Genomic DNA, 20,935 nt, shown 5'->3' on the forward strand with positions numbered 1-20,935 from the left:
GAGAATATTCTGTGAAAGGGTAAAAAGCAAAGGACCCCTGACAGTTAAGTCCAGTCGCGAACGACTCTGGGGCCGAGGGAGACTATGTTTGTCTGCAGACAGTTTTTACGGGTCATGTGGCCAGCATGACTAAGCCGCTTCTGGCGAAACCAGAGCAGCGCACGGAAACGCCGTTTACCTTCCCACCGGAGTGGTACCTATTTATCTACTTGCAGTTTGGCGTGCTTTCGAACTGCTAGGTTGGCAGGAGCTGGGACCGAGCAACAGGAGCTCACTCTGTCACGGGGATTTGAACCGCCGACCTTCCGATCAGCAAGCCCAAGAGGCTCAGTGGTTTAGACCACAGCGCCACCCGCACTCTGTGAAAGTGTGCCGACTGCTAAAAGTCCTCTGGTGCTGTAAAATTCTCTTCTGAATTAAAATCTCCCTGTTCCTCCGAAGTGTTCTGTGACAGGGAACTGGGCCTGTATATAATGAGGACGTTATTTTGAACTGGCCTGTCATCGATCCGTTGCCTTGGTACTGTTCAGAGGTGAACATTCATATAATATTTTATTGTGGGTTTCTCCCCTCCCCATCAAGTGCTACTGAGCAGTGACAGTGCAATGAAATAGAAAGCAAAGTCCAATTTTCTCCACAAATGGATTGCAGTAGCACTAGGAAGGTGCAAATATGGTTTCTTGAGGCGCCATATCACTCTGAGAGTTGTGTTTTCAAATGTGACTAGAGGATGGGGGCCTGTTCTTTTTTATGTTACAGAATGCAGAATAATGTGGAAATAGTGGCGTTCTGTGAAGTATATTTGATTGGTTTTATTACAAGCTCTTAGTTTTGGCCCTGTTCGGTTCCTGAAGAGTTCTTGTAACGGAAGAGCACTTTCGTGGGTTCTATGCATGCAAATAGCATTACCCAGCCACGTATTACTCAGGAATGACAAGTTGCAGAAAACCCCGAAGACGTGTGGTATTGTACCATGTCTCCATAAACCGCAAAGCTGAACTGTTTCCCAAATGTGTCCCATGTGAGGGAGAAGAGCAGTCTTTTTCTCTTTTGCCCAACTCTGCAGGATTTTGGCAGCAGTGCCCCTGGAGCACAGCCTAACAGAGGGATGGAGGGAATTTGGAAGGAAAGTAATCAGCCGCAAAGGAAAAATGAAAGAGGAGCTGTTCCTTCCCTCCCTCTCTCTCTAAACTGAATTGAAAATGAAATTTCATGAGACAAAATTAAAGCGATGTTTAATGAAGCCCTCGTTCTGATTTCTATCATGCCCATGTGCAGCCTCTTTTAAATCTGCACATGAATAGGTCTGATTTCACATACCTTGTGGGTGGATTCTGTTTACAGTGGTACATTGGGTTACAGACGCTTCAGGTTACAGACTCCACTAACCCAGAAAAAATACCTCGAGTTAAGAACTTTGATTCAGGGTGAGAACAGAAATTGTGGCGGCAGCGGGAGGCCCCATTAGCTAAAGTGGTGCTTCAGGTTAAGAACAGTTTCAGGTTAAGAATGGACCTCCGGAACGAATTAAGTACTTAACCCGAGGTACCACTGTACAGGCTTCCTGCAACTGGTCTCCGATTTTACAGGGATTCCCCTTCCACAGGTCTTTAGAACAGGCCAGGCACAGTTCGACGAGTGTCTGAATCAGCCCTTATCCACTAACAGTGTTTCCCAAACTTGGGTCTCCAGCTGTTTTTGGACTACAGCTCCCATCATCCCTAGTTGGCAGGATCAGTGGTCAGGGATGATGGGAACTGTAGTCCAAAAGCAGTTGGAGACTCAAGTTTGAGGGATCCTGCACTGGAAGCACAACCCTGAACTTGCAAGATCACGCTCACATGACCAGATGCTTCAGGTTACAGACTCCACTAACCCAGAAATAATACCTCGAGTTAAGAACTTTGATTCAGGGTGAGAACAGAAATTGTGGCGGCAGCGGGAGGCCCCATTAGCTAAAGTGGTACCTCAGGTTAAGAACAGTTTCAGGTTAAGAATGGACCTCCAGAATGAATTAAGTTCTTAACCCAAGGTACCCTTGTACTGCAATTTGCCACAATTGCTGTCCTGAGTCAACGGGGGGGATTTTACTGCTTCTCCAGATTTCTGGCCAGGTGCAAAAAAAGTGGCAAAACTCACCATTTTGCAGGATGATAAATAGAGGGACTGGCATACCAAGTGGCCACAGAGACGCATCATGGTCAGTTGTTCCTTGGTAAACAGCTATTTGCCATTGCTTCAAGAACTCAAAACTCCTGAGTAAACTGAGTAAACTGAAGGAATGCTGGTAAGGTTGAATTCATCATTGTTACGCAGCATGTTTATGGTGAGTTTACTTTGTGGAGTTTTTTTATTTATGTTGTTTGTCATTAACAGGGTGTGGTTGGGGGAAGACTTGGGAGAATACTCGCCAACATTTCTCTGATGAAAATAGGGGCATCCTGCTCAATAATAATAATGATAACGATGGCAATGATGATGATATCTCTGGGTGGCTTCCAATACATATAAAAACACAATAAAACCTTAAACATTAGAAAAAACTTCCCTTCACAGAGCTGCCTTGGGAGTCAGATAACTCCACACCCTCCAACATTTCTCTGATGGAAATGGGGACGTCCTAAGGAAAAGCGGGGCATTCCAAGGTCAAATCAGAAACTGGGACGGCTTCTGTAAATCTGGGACCGTCCCTGGAAAATTGGGACACTTGGAGGGTCTGTTGGGATACCCTTAGTCTCTTGTCTTGCCCTAGATTACGAAAAAGAAGGGCTCTACACATACCTGTGTCATCGTCGGAGGTCACATGTGTATTAGAGACTGCCTCTTCTCCACCCTGTGTTCCAGAGGTCAGAATGTGGATGTTCTCTCATGTGATGTGGCGTTGGGGAAATGCTGGATAGTACAGAAATGTAATTACCTATACAGTGGTGCCCCGCAAGACGAATGCCTCGCAAGACGGAAAACTCGCTAGACGAAAGAGTTTTCCCTTTTGGAGGTGCTTCGCAAAATGAATTTCCTATGGGCTTGCTTTGCAAGACGAAAATGTCTTGCGAGTTCCTGCGGTTTCTCCCCCTTTCCCCCCCTTTTTCTAAGCCGCTAAGCCGCTTATCCGCTAAGCCGCTAAAAGCCGCTAAACCGCTAATAGCGCTAATCCGCTAAACCGTCAATGGGCTTGCTTCGCAAGACGAAAAAACCGCTAGACGAAGAGACTCGCGGAACGGATTCTTTTCGTCTTGTGAGGCACCACTGTATAGCTTGGGGGGAAGAATCAGGCATCCTGTTTTACTCTGATACGGTATTAACAGGATTCAGAGGAGGATATTGCCAGGTCTCCTCCTTGCACTAAAAAACCCATGGGTGCATTCATTTTCCACTCAGAGCCTACGTAAAGGTAAAAGGACCCCTGACCATTAGGTCAAGTCGTGACCGACTCTGGGGTTGCTGCGCTCATCTCGCTTTATTGGCTGAGGGAACTGGCGTACAGCTTCTGGGTCATGTGGCCAGCATGACTAAGCTGCTTCTGGCGAACCAGAGCAGCGCATGGAAACGCCATTTACCTTCCCGCCAGAGTGGTACCTATTTATCTACTTGCACTGGTGTGCTTTCGAACTGCTAGGTTGGCAGGAGCAGGGACCGAGCAACGGGAGCTCACCCAGTCGCGGAGATTCAAACCACCGATCTTCTGATTAGCAAGGCTCTGTGGTTTAACCCACAGGTGTATCTGTGTGGGGATACTGGGTGGCATCTCCTGTATCTTGTACTCCTTGACGGAGGATAGAGGGTGACTGGATGGGGAGATGGGAGGAGCGCAAAGTCTCACTTGCACCATAAAGAATATGGTGCGCATGTCCTTGAACATGTATTCTAAGGTGTGATGTGGGAAAACAGTGCTGGATGTTTTGCCCTGTGAGGTCCCTTCACACACTGATGCCTCACCTACATGTGCAAAGAAGACTGTGCCTCAGATCTTTCATCAAAACAAGTCGCATTCTGAATTCTCCGTAACTCATTTTGCTATGGGCACAACCAAAACCCAACCCTGACCACTTGACGTTCTTCTGGCCACCGGTTGAGGAAGAGGGGTAAGGGGGCAGCGCACTGCCCCCGGCAGCGCGATCCTGGTGGGGTGCCATCGCGGCTGGCCCCCCCCCCCGCTCTGGGCGCCAACCCCAGGATGCACGCCACCCCCACCCCCACCCCCACCTGCTCTTCGCCCCCCCCCCCCCCCCGGTGCTGGAACATGAAGCTCCTCCACTGCCTCTGGCTTCTGAAATCTGAGAGGGTGTTGCCCCATGTACTGGCCTGTGGGCTAGAAGTTTACTTTAAAAAAAGGAAGCCCTGAGATATTTCACGATCCTGGCTACTGCCTACTTCTGTGCTGGCACAGTACTGTACAAAAGCGCAGAACACACACCACACTCTTGGAGTGTGGCATACAGCGTTTGGCACTATCACATGTTTTGATGCCCTTTGATCCAGCTCCAACTGCAGAATTGAGAAGTGCAAACAGTTATCAGAAACTTGCAAGATTAAGGTTTAACTGGTACCTAGTACCTTAATCTTTCTGTTTTCTGTTGCTTATCTGACGCGGGCTTAGTCTCCGACAATATATGTCAGAACAAATCTCTGCTCTATTTCAGTCTCTCTCGCAAACTTCCTGTGTGACCTTCGGCAAAATACTGACCCCATCTTCTTTCCTCCCTCGACAGGGGTCTTGCGAGGATAAACTTGCTCATGTTTGCCGTGGGCTCAGTTAAGGCAGCGACAAGTGCCACAGAAATAAATGTTTGCTGATAAAAGTAATAACAATAAATGGCTGGAAAAGTTAGGATACACATTTCTGTGGCTTGCTCCCTTCCACGAGATAACAAGGCTATGTAATTTCTGGAGACAGGGTAACTGAAATAATAGGGCACATCTTATCTCATTTCACCTCCTGCATGTGAGCAGTAAACTGTGAAGCACTAGGAAAGGCTATATTTCATGGAAGATCTTTAGCAGCAGGTTAGCTTTTTTATACTTTTACCAGTGAAGACGGATGGGATGCGTTAAGGAAGAATGGGTTAAAGCAGACTTTCGGAAAGCTGATGGAAGCAAGTCCTGATTTTCCTACGGCTGTGTTTTCAAAAGTGAAGGCCAAGGGTGAGGTTCTGGAGGTAGAGAAGGTGGGAAGAGGGTTGTTAAACTTCTCATTTTTGTCTAAGCAGTGTGAGTTCAGTGTGTCAACCCACTCCCGTGTAGGAGCTGCTTCTTTAAAAATAAAATAAAATGGCTGGTGGTTCAGTTTTAATTTTCCGTTGTTACCGGAAAAATCCGAGGGCTCCCTTGGACAAAAAGTAAAGACACCAACCAGAGTAAATTGGAGCAAATCAGCAGCCTGTAGGCTTGGCCTTTATTGACTGTTGCAACAGGGTGCTCCCCTCACTTGCAGGTGAGAGGAAAGACACAGAAAAATGGTGTGCCAGACCTTATAAAAACTTTCGAAATTCCCCTCCTCTAGGTCAAGCCCACCCCCAGAAACATCATGCATACATTACAGAAAGGAGGGGTTGAGGGAGGAGTTATGGTGGTAACTTGAGTGTCCTGTCACCTGGCTGGTTCCCTTCTCCTCCTCCCCATGAGTCATTTTCTGAAGACAAACGGTAGTCGCAGTTTCCTGCCCCCAGAGGGAAGATCTGATCATTGTCCTTTGTTTCAGTCCATGCTGAATCCACTCCCATATGCAAGTCCTTTGTGATCTTGATTGTCTTTTGTCTAGGACCATCAGGGTTGGCATAGCAACTGGGCAGGGCTCCTGTGGATGTGCTGGGATGGTGAAGGGATTATGGCTGCCCTGTATCAAACCTTCCCCATTTTGTAGTCCTTCCTTCATGGAGTAAAATAAAAGTGGAACGGTGCAAAACCGATGTATGGTTGATTTCCTATGAATTTATAACAGAAGCGTAGTGTAGTGTGTGAGTGTGAGTGTGTGTGAAGTTTGTACAAACTGAATGATTGGGGTGGGGGGTTCCTGCTACACCGTTGAGCAGCGTTTTCAGCTGGAGCAGCTGGTAGTTTAGGAGAGGAATCTAACTCGCCTCTGCCTCCGACCAAGCACCTTTTGCGGAGAGCAGAAAAGGGATCCACATGATGCCATTTTTGATGTTGTCAATAACACCTGGTATTCCAGATTTATCATTGCGCAGGCAATATGATCTGCCTACAAATATGGTTTCATTATTGTGAACCACTTTGAGAATCGTTACGGTTGAAAACTGCTTTACAAGTATGGTAAAATAAGCAGATAAAGGACCCCCCAGTTGTTCTCTCTCTTGAATGACATTTAATTATGCAAGCTGGCAGTTTGGTTCAAGACAGGTTGTTGCATTCATTACACATTCTTTACATGAACTGAGTTTCCAAAATTGTTTTTAGGGTTGTTACATCAGATTTATCTTTATCTTACGTTTGGTTGTACAAGAAAAGAACCAAGGGAGCCATATTTCAGATTACAGTTGGGGTTCAAAGACCTGCTTTCCAACATAGAATATTAAATTCTATATGCATTTTTGTGTTTTCTTTTCATGTGGTCAGTTATCCTGAAGTGGAATGAAGGTGAGAAAAGAGGCCCATGGGTTCCTCTCTCGACTTCCAAGTTCTGATTTCCATTTGGACTATGTGGCACCATATCAAAGATCTGAAGACAACAGTTTAGCCATTGTGCTTGGCTACATAATTCTTGCCAATAAGCCCTGAATGTGTGGGAAAGATTTCAGTTCATTTGCAAGAGAATAGTGTGTTTCTTTTTATTTTGCTTGGGTGATGCGCTAGAACCAAGCTGAAATGAAGTGACGGGTTTTCTCCTGGGTGCTATAAACTGGAGCAACAAATAAATGGCTTTGTTTGTTTGTTTGTTTCCTTTATTTTTGCCTAGAATGTTTTCAGGGCTAATGGAGAAAACAGAGGAATGAATTTCTGGGAAATGGATAAGTGTTAGCCACAAGAGATGGAAGAGACATTAGAAGTGGCTTGCTCTGAATAAGAAGAAAACAGAGTATCAGAATTATTTTCTCTGAAGAGAATGTCTGTGTAATAAAATTGGGATATGGATATGCTTTCCTAGTTAAAAGCATGAGAGACGTTGGGTTCTGTTCTTCAAGAGCCCACTGTGACGTGGGTCCATGGAGGAATGTTGCATTGTCCTTCAATGTGTGACCTCTTCTCCAGAATATTTTTTTGGGAGGTGTTTTTCCCTTCAAAGAAAAAAGTAGTTGATAAAGGCAGCCTTGTAAATAAGCCTAAAGAAGTTACTAGCCTGCAGCATTTATTTTTTTTACCAGTCTGCATTTCCACGATGGCTGCAAAAGAGGAGACACTTCTTTCAGGATAAAGGTAAAGGGACCCTGACCGTTAGGTCCAGTCGTGACTGACTCTGGGGTTGCGGCGCTCATCTCGCTTTATTGGCCGAGGGAGGCGGCATACAGCTTCTGGGTCATGTGGCCAGCATGACTAAGCCACTTCTGGTGAACCAGAGCAGCGCACGGAAACGCCGTTAACCTTCCCGCCGGAGCGGTACCTATTTATCTACTTGCACTTTGACATGCTTTTGAACTGCAAGGTTGGCAGGAGCCGGGACCGAGCAACAGTCATTGCAGTCAGGATTTGATCTCAGCTGATCTCAGTGCTTCGTATCTTGGTCCTATCAGTCACAGAGTGGAACATATTTCATAATTGCTGCCCAGCCAGAGTCTTTCCTGCTGTGGGTTAGCTGTGATTTGTTTTGTTTTGTGCTTCATGTTTTGACCAGAGTTCTTCTGAGCACACCTGTTATGTACTGAGTTGAATAGGATCCAAAATGCAGCAGTCTGATTGGTCCTAGAACAATAGGATTCAGAATGCAGCAGTCTGATTGGTCCTAGAACAATAGGATCCAGTAAGCACCGGTTTTAACCAATGGCTCTGCAGTTTTTACTTGAACTGAGCTGTCTGGTGATTGGCTGGGTTAGCTCTGGATCCCATCATGGAACAAAGTTACTCCACCCAGCAATGGGTGAACTGAATCATAGTTTTTTGAAAACAGAAAATAAAATAAAAGTAGTTCCCTCTCCTTTGCAGACTGAGAAATGAAAACAAAACCATATGAGCACTAGGAAAAACCCTATTTTGATGTGGTTTTGCAGAGTGACATCAGTGTGTGTGTGTTTGTAAAAGCTAAAACATGAAGCAGCAATCATTGCATGTTGAAAACAAACTGGGATATTTGCCCAGGCTTTGGGAATTAAAGGGTTCTTTCCTCCTTCTCCCCATTTTTTTTTCCTCCTGGAGGAAGTGCACATAATCTCTACCCAGGTGCCAGACAGCATCCTCTGTCAGCAGTAATTTCATGACAGAGGCTGTCTCTCACCATGCAGATCTCTTTAGGAGTGTGTTAAAAATATATATTGAAGAATTTTGAGCGAATGAAGGCTGCAGGAGCTGGACAAAAAAACAAGGGAGAGAAAATGGGGCTGTGTTTACATAAATGCCACATTTGGTATATACTGTATTGGACATTGAGATCATTATCCATCACCACCACCCGCATCTCATCTCTCTGATATATTTAGCTTTTCACATACTCATCTTTTTTTTTTTAAAGGAAGGTAGGAGGAAGCCTGCTTCTCTAGGCCCCACACTTCCTGTCCTGAGAGTCCTTTATCCCCACATTTGTAGGAGATTTGCCTCCTGCCTATTCAATGGAAGTGAGTCACAATATCCTGTATGCTTCAGTTGCATTTCTTAAAAGGATGGTACAAATTAGTGGTGATTAATGTAAACCCCACTGAAGCCATTGGGACTTAACTTTACAGTGGTACCTCAGGATGTGAACGGGATCCGTTCCGGAGCGCCGTTCACATCCTGAACAGAACGTAAGATGCGACAGTGCATCTGCGCTTCTTCCGCGCATGATGTCATTTTGACCGTCTGCGCATGCATGAGCGGCGAAACCTGGAAGTAACGCACTCCCGTTACTTCCTGGTTGCCAGGAGCGCAACCCGAAAGCGCTCAACCTGAAGTGTATTTATCCCGGTGGTGCTGTAGGTTAAACCACAGAGCCTAGGGCTTGCCGATCAGAAGGTCGGCAGTTCAAATCCCTGCGATGGGGTGAGCTCCCGTTGCTCGGTCCCTGCTCCTGCAAACCTAGCAGTTCGAAAGCACGTCAAAGTGCAAGTAGATGAATAGGTACCGCTCCGGCGGGAAGGTAAACAGCGTTTCTGTGCGCTGCTCTGGTTCACCAGAAACGGCTTAGTCATGCTGGCCACATGACCCGGAAGCTGTACACCGGCTCCCTTGGCCAATAAAGCGAGATGAGCGCCGCAACCCCAGAGTCGGTCACAACTGGACCTAATGGTCAGGGGTCCCTTTACCTTACCTATGACTGTACTTGGTTTGGAGGCCCTGTGTTTTATTGATTGCTCCCCAAATCTTGACTGTTGTTATTGTTGTTGAATACAGTGGTTCCTCGGGTTAAGAACTTAATTTGTTCTGGAGCTCTGTTCTTAACCTGAAACTGTCCTTAACCTGAAGCACCACTTTAGCTAATGGGGCCCCCTGCTGCTACTGCACCGCCGGAGCACGATTTCTGTTCTCATCCTGAAGCAAAGTTCTTAACCTGAAGCACTATTTCTGGGTTAGCGGAGTATGTAACTTGAAGCATATGTAACCTGAAGCGTATGTAACCTGAGGGAGCACTGTACTTTGTGTGTTGCTGGGCTGAGCTCTGTGGTATGAATACTAGTTTTTGGGACCCTTCTGCATATTAATTTCCATATCCCTGTGCAACCATTTGTTGTTGAGAGTCGGCTGCTCTGCAGTAGGAGGGATGTGAGGATGGAGTCAGTGTATAATCTAGCTATGTAGCAAATCGATGATAAAATCTGGCTTTCCTTCTGTGTGTAAACTGTCAATCAGCAGATTTTCAAAATCTTAATGTTTCAATTAGAATGGGGGGTGGGGAGTCTAAATCATGCCTTCTGCTGGTTTTGAGGTTTGTTGACAAATATGGAAAGCACATACAAATAATCAAAATAGTCGGAAGATCAAGCAGATGGCTTTGTCTTACCAGTGCTAATAGCATCACCACCAAAAACAACAACTTCACATTCCCAAAACACACCCAGTATCTGAAGGCCTTTTTTTTTTTAAACGTAGTACCTAACAAAAACACACAATAAATGACAAAACATGTGTCTACCGTGGAGTTCACTGGGGTTACGTCCTGGTAAGTGGGCATAGGGTTGCAGGCTAATAGTCCTATTCAGTGATGGGACCACTGGTCCCATCACCTCCTGGCAAATAGAAGGGGAAGAAATGGAGGCAGTGAGAGATTTTACTTTCTTGGGCTCCATGATCACTGCAGATGGTGACAGCAGTCACGAAATTAAAAGACGCCTGCTTCTTGGGAGAAAAGCAATGACAAACCTAGACAGCATCTTAAAAAGCAGAGACATCACCTTGCCAACAAAGGTTCGTATAGTTAAAGCCATGGTTTTCCCAGTAGTGATGTATGGAAGTGAAAGTTGGACCATAAAGAAGGCTGATCGCCGAAGAATTGATGCTTTTGAATTATGGTGCTGGAGGAGACTCTTGAGAGTCCCATGGACTGCAAGAAGATCAAACCTATCCATTCTGAAGGAAATCAGCCCTGAGTGCTCACTGGAAGGACAGATTGTGAAGCTGAGGCTCCAATACTTTGGCCACCTCATGAGAAGAGAAGACTCCCTGGAAAAGACCCTGATGTTGGGAAAGATGGAGGGCACAAGGAGAAGAGGACGACAGAGGACGAGATGGTTGGATAGTGTTCTCGAAGCTACCAGCATGAGTTTGACCAAACTGTGGGAGGCAGTGGAAGACAGGAGTGCCTGGCATGCTCTGGTCCATGGGGTCACGAAGAGTCGGACACAACTAAATGACTAAACAACAACAACAACATTTCAATAGGAGTAGGAAAACGAGAGTACCCCTAAACATTTTTAAAGGGGAAAAAGCACTGGTCCTATTGTGGGAGCTGCTGCATGGATACAGCAGTTGTGAGGTTTGGTTTTAGGTTCCTAGTGCTGATGTGAGGATACATATATCATCACCTCATGTCGTCCCCCCCTCACTCAGTGCTTGCAGAGCAGCAGCTATCACCATTCCATAGAGAAACCAGATAAGGGATGACTCTCCTCCTTATTTTGCACAGGATTCTTGATTATAGATTGGCAGCAGTTTCAAGTCTGCATTAGCTTGGGGGGGGGGGGCGTGTTCCTTCCACATGCTGTACTTTAGATCTACGGTAAGTAGCTAGTGCATTTTGTTCCTTTACTCTGAGACCAGTGTCTGATTGTCCCTAATGAGCACTTCCAGATTGTATGGCAGGAAATTTAGTACTTCCTTAAAAAGGTACTTAAGTCTCAGCACACTCTCCTCTATGATTTCTGGACAGCCAAGGCTGTACGTTGTCTTCCCTCTTGCCTGCACCACCACACCAAACCTGTTTGCAAAATGAATTGGCTCGCTTATCGCTATTACTCATTTGCAAGAAGGATCCTTAGGATTCCAGAGAGTGCCCCGGGAGGCCATCAATTGCCCAGTCTCCAAACTAAAGCAAGGTTGCCTGCCTGAATGAGGCCTGTGATTTAGCAGCGGGGCATCCTTCCAGAGTAGAGAAATTCCATGTTCAGGAGCAGCTTCATGTTGACTCTTGATGAACTTCCTGAACTTACACACTTCCTGAACTACACACTTCCTGAACTACACTTCCTACCACACACTTCCTGAACTTAACTACTAGTGTTGCAGAATTGGAGCAGTTAGGTCATTTTAGATTCTGGACTTAAGGGTCTTAGTGAGGTCAGGGTGGGACTTTTCCCCATGGTTATGTGCATTACTCTGGTAACTTCCAAATCTTGCATGCCAGCTCTGCTGCATTTGGTGCTCATTCTACCGTTGGGGTATCTGGACGTCTGCCCCAAAGTGTTGTCCTGCTGTCTCCCATCCTTTCTAGAGAGCCAGCATGGTGTAGTGGTTAAGAGCGGTAGACTCGTAATCTGGTGAACCAGGTTCGCTTCCCTGCTCCTCCACATGCAGCTGCAGGGTGACCTTGGGCTAGTCACACTTCTCTGAAGTCTCACAGCCCCACTCACCTCACAGAGTGTTTGTTGTGGGGGAGGAAGGGAAAAAGGAGACTGTTAGCTGCTTTGAGACTTCTTCGGGTAGTGATAAAGCGGGATATTAAATCCAAACTCTTCTTCTTCTTCTTTCTGGTAGCTTCCCATCTTAAGTGTGCCACTCAACTGAGGGCCATCCCTTGTAACGTAGAGCAGACTGCCCTTCTTCACCCTTCAGGGACATACCTTTTAGGCCCCTATCCTGGCTGGTGGGTTGGGAGGGAGGAAGAGAGCTGTATCTAATGCTGGGAGATGTTTGCCACTCCAAAGGGTGACCTCTTCTGTCTCTACAGGCTCAGAGCCCAAGTCCTGGGTGGGGATACTTCCTGCTATTGACCAAGCCAGCAATTTCAGAAGATAAATCTCTTAGCGGAGTGTGTGGATTTAACCTATAGATAGAGAGTATATTTGCCTACCTGCTGGAAAATTAATGGAAAATTAAGACCTTCCATTGCCAAACCCCCTGGGGTCGGGCTGCCCAAACAAGACACCGGGACGTGAACTGTCAAACTTTGAGAAGTGGGGACTTGTTTGTAACAAAGTTACCGGACCTTAGACGTACTTTGTTGCATTTTGGCCACATAGAAAATAGAGACTTTACAATTTGGATATTGGAAAACTTCTGGCTACTGTTATACTTCCTTGCCTCTTTGTTTTCTTCTATCTTTGCCATTTGGATACAATTGAATGCTCCCTCTAGAGGGTTCTATGTGAAATTGTTGCACTTGAAAAAGTAACAGTGGGATTTTCCACCTGGGAATCAACTCTGTGAAAACGACCTTGAGGATATGAGTGCCCCTACAGATGAGATAGTAACAAGGCAGAAAGCAAAACAATCTCATAAGAAAAGGGCCTCTATATCAGGAACTGCAGCTGTGCAGGAAAAAACACCAGCTTCTATGGATCCTATGACTCAGGCACTACTTAAAATAAATCAATCCCTGGAAGCATTGACAAAACTATCGACAGAGAATTCTAAAAAATTAACAGAGTTGACAACAAGGTTGGATGTGAATACAGCTAGTGTTACATCGAACACAGATTCTATAAATAGATTAATTCAGGAAAGTTCAGAAACACGAAAGATTGCAGAAAGTGCAAAAACAACGGCAGAAGAGACAAGGGAAAAATTTGGGCCTATTATTAAAAAAGTGAATGAGCATGATGCAGCCCTCTCCTTACTGGAACTTCAACGTAAAGAGAAGAATTTAAAATTTAGATTGGTGCCTGAAGGGGAAGGGGACAACCTTGTGAAATTTCTTACAGAGAACATCATAACTTTTTGGCAGGAGGAATGGGAGGAAGATGAGGAACTTGAGATAATATCAGCCTTTCGATTGGGTAGAAGGCAGGATAAAAAACCAAGGGATTGTCTAATTACACTGAGATCAAAAGAAGAAAGAGACAGAATATTGAATTTGCATTATCAAAAGGCATTGGTGATCCAAAATTGTCAGATACAGATTTTTAAGGACATTCCTAAATACATTTTAGAGGTGAGAACATATTACAAAAGTTTAGTAGACCTGCTGAAGAAAAACACTATACCATTCAGATGGGAGTTTCCACAAGGACTGTCCTTTAACTTCAAAGGAAGGAAGATTAAAATAAAAACAATTCAGGACAAAGAACAATTTTTGGAGAAGTACCTAGAGGATCTGCAGAAAGGAACCGTGGAGGAGAGGGAACCACCTGATATAGCAAATTTGTCATTTGGACTTCCATTACCACCATCGGAGGAAGAGCAGAAGCTTGGAGCAGTTGGAGGAACAGCTACCTAAATATAAAATGTCTCTGCAACTCCTTAGCTGGAACTGTAACGGTTTGAACCTTCCTCGGAAAAGAAGACAGGTTTTTCACATTTTGAAGAAAGAACAATTAGACATAATATGTTTGCAAGAAACCCATATTGCCAGGATACATAGGAAATTACTGATAAATAAGAGACTCGGTCAAGAATTTATCTCATCAGATAAAGTAAAGAAAAGAGGTGTGGTGATCTATGCAAAGGAAAAGTTGGCCCCAAAATTGATATTTAAAGATGAACAAGGAAGATACCTGGCAATTGAAATACAAATTCAAGGAGAAAAGATATTAATTGTGGGAGTTTATGCCCCAAATGAAGGGAAGGCTGAATTCTTTAGGAAGTTGCACGAGACATTAGTTCACTTTTTAGATTATAAAATCCTAATGATGGGAGATATGAATGGAGTTGTCTCAACAAACATGGATAAAGCACAGAGACAAGTGATCTCGAAAGAAGGGAGACTACCAAAGATCTTTTTTGAAATGACTGAAACAATGGACTTGATTGACATCTGGAGAACAAAGAATCCTTTAGAGAGAGAGGGAACTTTCTTCTCAGAAGCAAAAATGACATGGACAAGAATAGACCAAATTTGGATTTCTAGCAGTCTGGCGTCAAGAACAAAAAAAGTAGAAATATGCTCAAAAACGTGCTCCGACCATAATGCGGTTAAGATGGAGATGAAACTAACAACAACTGGTTCCTTTAGATGGAGAATGAATGACACCCTATTCAAGGATGAAGAGATCCATAAGAAGGCCCTTAAAACACTAAAAGATTATTTTGAGATTAACAGGAAAACAGATGTGGAAAAAAGAATAATTTGGGACGCAAGCAAAGCCGTGATGCGAGGTTTCCTAATTCAACAAAATTCTATTAAGAGGAAGCAACAAAATGAAAAGAAGGAAAAAATTTTAGAAAAAATAAAAGAAGGAGAGAAGAAGTTGAGGTCCAAACCAAAGTCCCATGAGATATTGAGAGAAATAAAGTTTCATCAGATGCAATACATGGAGCTCATGAACCAACAAATAGAATGGAAGATAAAGCAAATGAGACAAAGAACTTTTGAATCAGCGGATAAATGTGGGAAACTTCTGTCATGGCAATTGAAAAAAAGGCAGAAAATGAATACGGTAACAAGTTTAGAAATGGATGGAAAGATTATCCACAAACCCAACGAGATCAACAATTGTTTTCAAAGCTTTTTTAAGAAATTGTATGCACAAGGGCCAACCAACGAGCAAGAAATAGAAGAATTCATCAGAAAATACGGTTTACCAAAAATCTCAGAACAAAGTAAAAGGATCTTAAACGAGGAAATAACAGAACAAGAAATAGAGGGTGCCATTCAAAATATGAAACTGGGAAAATCACCAGGACCAGATGGCCTGACGGCCAAATACTACAAAATGCTGAAAGAATGGCTGATACAACCATTGAAGGAAGTTTGCAATGAAATTTTGAAGGGGAAAAAGGCACCTGAATCGTGGAAAGAGGCTTTCATCTCACTTATACCGAAAACAGAGACTGAAAAGAACCAGGTCAAAAACTACCGCCCTATATCTTTGCTTAATGTGGATTACAAAATTTTTGCAGACATTTTGGCAAAAAGATTAAAGAGAGTTTTGGCAGAAGAGATTCATAAGGACCAAACAGGCTTTCTCCCAGGTAGACATATGTCAGACAATGTGAGAAATATTATAGATATTTTAGAGCTGCTGGACGTTGACATTAATAGGAAAGCAGTTTTGATTTTTGTGGATGCGGAGAAAGCCTTTGACAACATTTGTTGGACTTTTATGAAAAAGAATCTCCAAGGGATGGGGGTAGGCCAAGGTTTTGAAAACGGTATAGGTGCGATATATTCTCAACAAAAAGCCAAATTAATTGTAAATAATGTGGTAATAGAAGAAATACCTATAGAAAAAGGTACACGACAGGGTTGCCCAATATCCCCTTTACTTTTTATATCAGTCCTGGAGGTTTTGTTAAACATGATCAGAAAGGACCAGTTGGTCAAAGGAGTTCAGGTCGGAGTTAGACATTATAAATTAAGAGCATTTGCAGATGATCTAGTATTGACCTTGCAACAGCCAGACACTAGTACTAAAAGAGTATTAGAACTAATTGAAATATTTGGTCGAGTAGCAGGTTTTAAATTGAACAGACAAAAAACGAAAGTGTTGGAAAAAAATTTAACAATGGAAGAAAGAGAGAGTTTTCAGAATGAAACAGGCTTGGAAATAACAAAAAGGGTAAAATACCTGGGGGTAAACTTAACATCTAAGAATGTGAATTTATTTAAGGATAATTATGAAAAATGTTGGTCAGAAGTTAAAAAGGATCTGGAAATATGGTCAAGGCTGAAACTTTCCTTGTTAGGCCGAATCGCTACTATTAAGATGAATGTATTGCCTAGAATGCTGTTTTTATTCCAGACGCTGCAGATTGTGGACAAGATGGACTGTTTCAAGAAGTGGCAGAAAGACATATCAAAATTTGTCTGGCAGGGCAAAAAGCCCAGAATTAAATTTAAGATTTTAACTGATGCAAAGGATAGAGGGGGGTTTGCCCTGCCGGACTTAAGACTCTACTATGAATCAGCAGCTTTTTGCTGGTTGAAACACTGGCTACTTCTTGAGAATACTGACATTTTGGATCTGGAAGGGTATGACAATAGTTTTGGTTGGCATGCATATTTATGGTACGACAAGGTAAAGGTGTATAAAAGTTTTAAAAACCATATTGTAAGGAAAGCATTGTATAACGTTTGGACTAGATACAAAGATTTGTTGGAAAGTAAAACCCCTAGGTGGGTGTCACCAATGGAAGCTAGGGAAGTAAAAAAGCTCAACATGGATTCTAAATGGCCAAAATATCATGAGATTATAGAATACGATGGTGAAAGGGTGAAACTTCAGAGTTATGAGAAACTTAAACCTAAGGTTCGAGATTGGTTGCATTACCATCAGATAAATGAGACGTTTAAACAGGACAGGAAAATAGGATTTCAGAAAGAGAAGTCAAAATTAGAAATAGAATTGTTGGAACCCAATACTAAGAATTTATCAAGAATGTATAACTTGCTGTTAAAATGGAATACACAGGATGAAACGGTGAAATCAGCTATGAGTAAATGGGCACAAGACATAGGTCATGATATTATGTTTGCTGACTGGGAACAGTTATGGACCACCGGTATCAAATTTACTGCATGTAATGCTTTAAAAGAAAATATTATGAAAATGATCTACCGGTGGTACATGACCCCAGTCAAGCTAGCAAAGATTTATCATTTGCCTAATAATAAGTGTTGGAAATGTAATGAGACTGAAGGCACCTTCTACCACCTTTGGTGGACCTGCCCAAAGGTTAAAGCTTTCTGGGAAATGATCTATAATGAAATTAAGAAGGTCCTTAAGTGGACTTTTCCTAAGAAACCAGAGGCTTTCCTCTTGGGTATGGTGGGCCAAGTGGTGTTAAGGAAGGATAGGACTTTCTTTATGTATGCCACTACAGCAGCAAGAATTCTACTGGCAAAGTATTGGAAGACGCAAGAACTACCGACTCTGGAAGAATGGCAAACAAAGGTGATTGACTTTATGGGACTGGCTGAGATGACGGGCAGAATCCGGGACCAGGGGAAAGAGACAGTGGAAGAGGACTGGAAGAATTTCAAAATATATCTTAAAAATAACTGTAAAATTGAAGAATGTTAAGATGTCAGGGGGTAAGAAGTAAAGAATTGCAGCAGTAAACAAAAAAAAAACTTAAGAAATATTTACGAAAAGGAACTAAGACAATGGACTTAAGGGTTGCTAAAGAATTTTTAAACAAGGATGCAGGGATAGGGAGGTATGGGGAAGTCAAAGAAAAAAGGCTATGAACCGATGAGTATGAAGTTATATTGTGTTATACTGTTCTTTATTTTATGTGTGGAAAATTAATAAAAATTATTATAAAAAAAAAAAAAGAGAGTATATTTGCCTCAGGCATTTGTTTCTGGAGTGAAGCCTGATTAACTCCCAGAAAGGATTGAAATGAGGACTACTCCGTCGGCCAGCCTTTCTGGTAGCACATTGAGTCCCTGCAAGTTTGTTTAGAGTGGTTGTTTGGCATTGTGTGTCTTGCTGGATAAGGAATGAGTCACATGAGATTTGTTTCTTGTCCAGCAAGCTATTTTTCCTTTCAACTCTTGATTTGCAGATAGAGGATCTTGTGACAAAGCCAGAATCCTGGCAGTGTATCACTTTTCTTTCCTCCTCTGCCCCTTTGAGGAGCAGATTGGTAACATGCTGTTTTAAACAGGTCAACACAATGCAAATAAATACAGGAAGGGAGACTGGCCTTCTCCTGCACATGATGTTATTGTGAGTGCAAAAGTGCTTACAATATGTATTCATGTTAGTACAAATTGGAGAAGTTTATGTCAGAGAGTCCACTAGACTTAATGGTATTCGGATGAACTGGAAAAAATATGCCAGCAAACTGGTTGTGTCTGCACACATGAAAATTCACAGTCTACTCCTTTATTTTGAGGAGAATATCCTCTTTTATCCTCTTGTCATGGATAGTAGAGGAAAATTGATTGATTGTGATCCCAGAAGCCTTCTCACTAGCACTTTGCTTAGTTTAAAATGAACTTTGTAATTATTGTTGCCTACACAGCTTGCCCAATAACCTTTGCTCCATGATTGAATTGTTGCCTACAGTTTTGCAGAAATATTAAGCGAGAGGTTGAAAATATGAGTTACACCTACTCTCATATGAACCTTGAAATAGCTAACCAGTCCTATAGGCTTTTTCACCTTGTGCTTTATCTGCTAGTTGCTTTCTGTTATCTCAGTATTTTCTAATCAACACCTGCCAAAATGGTTGGTTAGGTAATTTGTTCACCTGCATTTCACTTGTTGTATTGCTGTCTCTGGAAGTGTAAAGAAAGACTTTAAAAGACCTGGTTAAGCTTATATTGCTGTTACAGTGGTACCTCGGGTTACATATGCTTCAGGTTACAGACTCCGGTAACGCAGAAATATTACCTCGGGTTAAGAACTTTGCTTCACGATGAGAACAGAAATCGTGCAGCAGCGGTGCAGCAGCAGCAGGAGGAGGCCCCATTAACTAAAGTGGTGCTTCAGGTTAAGAATAGTTTCAGGTTAAGAACAGACCTCCGGAACGAATTAAGTACTTAACCCGAGGTACCACTGTATTAGCTTCTTAATGCAGCTTAGTGAGCCCCCCCCCCCCGGGATTGGATTGCACCATAAGTTTTTACATAAACCTTTCTCTCAAATAATTATATTGATACGTTAGTGTCTGTACAATACCTGTTAAGGACACACACAAAATACAAGTGTATATGAGTAATCTTGCACATTCTGGTTAACACAAGGAACTTGGGGTTTGCTTAGCTGCTGGGATATGATAACTTATCTGTAAGAAGCATATGGCAACACTCTTCAAATCCAGAACCCCACCATGGGCTTCCTTGAGAAATTTATGCGAGAACACAGTGAGTGACAATATGATGAGCAGTTGAACATGGCCCAGGAAAGATCAGTTGTGTGCTTGGAGGCAGAGAACAAAGGCACGACAAGGAAAGCGAGATCTTCATGAGGAGGAGGAAGGAGATCTCTGCTCATCCCGGCCAGGACGGAAGTTTAGGGGAGGACAGAGAAAAAATTCCCCCTCCTCTGTGCCAGGTCCCAGGCATTGAAGAGGCTCATATTAGGCTTGCTGATGTCACATGATGGCAGCAGTGCCGGCTCAGGATTCAGCTGATACTGTCTTCTCTTAAAAAGGTAAAGGACCCCTGACAGTTAAGTCCAGTCGCGAACGACTCTCGGGTTATGGCTCTCATCTCGCTTTACAGGCCGAGGGAGCTGGCGTTTGTCCGCAGACAGTTTTTCCGGGTCATGTGGCCCGCATGACTAAGCCACTTCAGGCGAAACCAGAGCAGTGCACGGAAACGCCCTTTACCTTCCCGCCAGAGCGGTACCTATTTATCTACTTGCACTTGGACGTGCTTTCGAACTGCTAGGTTGGGACAGAGCAGCAGGAGCTCACCTGGTAGTGGGGATTTGAACCGCCGACCTTCCGATTGGCAAGTCCTAGGCTCAGTGGTTTAGACCACAGCGCCAACCCCAAAACCCCACCCTCATTTGGGGAGTTTTCACTGGCCACCATTAGATTGGGATTAATTGTTATAACCTGCCTTGGCACTTGCAGGCAGTGGCGTAGTGTGGGGGGTGCAGGGCGGGCCGGCCGCACTGGGCGCAACATCTGGGGGGGTGCGCTCGCCGCCTCTGGAGTCGCCGAAGAGCCTCGGGCGCAGGCTGTAGCAGAGCCCCATGTCTCGCGGAACCGACGAGCTGTGCGCACGTCCGGGCTGAAGGCGTCCGGCAGGCAGCCGCTCTCAGCGTGCGGTCCCCGCACGTCAGGGCCGCGGAGGGCGCGCCAGGCAGCCCCTCCTCACAGCCCCGCCGCCACCGCTGCTGCTGCAGCAGCTGGGCCATGTTGCATTTTTCTCGCCTCTCTGCCCTCCTCCTCCGGGCAAGCGGCGTTGTTTGGGCGGCAGCTCCAATGGCAACTCGCCTCAGATCACCTGACACGGACCCGCCGCCATCGCCGTGGCTACCTTACCGTAAATACCCCAGCCCAGGCAGCAGCAAGAAGAAGCTGGCAGCGGCGGCAGGTTAGGGGCGCAAATTACTTGCCTTGCCCCGGGTTAGGGGGCGCAAATTACTTGCCTTGCCCCGGGTTAGGGGGCACAAATTACTTGCCTTGCCCCGGGTGCTGACAACCCACGCTACGCCGCTTCTTGCAGGTGAAGGGTCGGCATTTTACTGAATAATTATAACTCCTGGGATGTCGCCAGTGGTAGCTTGGTGATCCCCACCGGGGGGGGGGGGCTGGCAAGGCTGGGCAGAGGGTGCCTCCTCCCCATCAAAACTCTTTC

At 44.3% G+C, this 20,935-nt stretch overlaps 1 protein-coding gene across 2 annotated transcripts in view; it reads left to right on the plus strand.

Moving 5' to 3' along the window:
- Window positions 1-20,935, plus strand: part of NRP2 (neuropilin 2) — a 248,896-nt gene that overhangs the window by 77,911 nt on the left and 150,050 nt on the right. The window lies entirely within an intron of this gene.

Source organism: Podarcis cretensis, assembly GCF_951804945.1.
Source record: "Podarcis cretensis genome assembly, chromosome: 1".
Classification (NCBI taxonomy): Eukaryota; Metazoa; Chordata; class Lepidosauria; order Squamata; family Lacertidae; genus Podarcis; species Podarcis cretensis.